Genomic DNA, 1417 nt, shown 5'->3' on the forward strand with positions numbered 1-1417 from the left:
GGCCAGCTGAGGTCCAGAGAGCTTACCTGCAACAAGCAAAAATCATTCGAGGTAAATAAGAACTCAGTCCTAGTTGTAAACTCCAAAATCTTTTGAGGAGAAGAAACAAAAAATAAGTTTGTACTTCGCTCTGTACCATACAGTAAATTCCACTTGGATTGACAAGAAATAAACAAACAAATCAGCAATAAAACTGGCCGCAAACCCACGAGGCATGACATCAGGATAGGAAAGGGTTTTCAGGGCATAAACGAGGACTGCTTTTATACAAGGACACAGTCATATAAGCAAACTGCTGATACGACAGATAACAGTGAAAGACAGCCGTGCATTCTTCCAACGAAATTCAATGTCAAACCCGAAATGGGAATACCATTCGGAAGTAAAGACACACTTTCACAGTTCCTTATTTTTGTTTAGTCTGTGCTTGTATTTCAACAAGGCAGACAAGCGGCATGTGAAACTGAGGGCAACTCACAGCACTAAAAACTTTGCTTTATGGGACTTAGTTTATGATAAGAGAGAAGCACCCTGGTCCCCGTAGTCACTGGCCCAGCCCGCGACTTTCTACTGCTCCCACTGTCCTTCACACTGGGAGGCTCCAAGCAGCCCTGGAAGCACAAGCAAGGTCAGCAAGAGGAAGAAATGAAAGTGGTCTGCTTCGGTGAGCTTAGCGTAAGGGGAGAGTGGAGAACAGGGCTACAAGGTGGTGAGCTGAGGCTTGGGAGTCAGTTGCAAGGCTGGCTTGCTTTATTTATTTATTATTTATTGAGAGAGAGAGAGAGAGAGACAGAGAGACAGGGTATAAGTGAGAGCGGGCCCGAGAGAGAGGGAGAGAGAGAGGGAGAGAGAGAGAAGCAGGGCTCATGCTCACCAGATGCAGGACTTGAACTCACAAACCATGAGATCATGACCTGAGCCAAAATCAGATGCTTAACTGACTGAGCCACCCCGGCACCCCAGTTCCAGGGCTTTAAATACCACCGTTATGTATCCAGATGGCCTGCACCTGGATCCCTACTCCTGACGCCCCCCCCCCCCCCCCGGCCCCGCCAAACTATGGGCTACGATATTTTATTGCCTATTTGACATTCATCCAGGGGGCACCACAACCTGACACATCCAAAACAGACCCTGATTTCGCCCAAGTCTGCTCCTCCCTAGTTTTCCCATCTCAGGAACCACACCTCCCAGGTGCTAAAGCCCCAACTCTGGAAGTCCTCTCTGATCCTATCTTTCCTTAGCTCTCCATCTTTAATCCATTAGCAAGTTCAGCTCTATAGCTACTGCCCTAATCTAAGTCACCATCTTCTCCCACCCGGGCCTCCTCCCATCTTTCCAGTGGGTTTTGCTGCTTCAACTCTGGCCAACTTACAATCAAGAGGTACGCAGAGAGAGATCTTTTTAAGTGTAAGTC

The sequence above is a fragment of the Puma concolor genome, chromosome A1 (genome assembly GCF_028749965.1).
Source record: "Puma concolor isolate L17-30 chromosome A1, mPumCon1.1.hap2, whole genome shotgun sequence".
Lineage (NCBI taxonomy): Eukaryota > Metazoa > Chordata > Mammalia > Carnivora > Felidae > Puma > Puma concolor.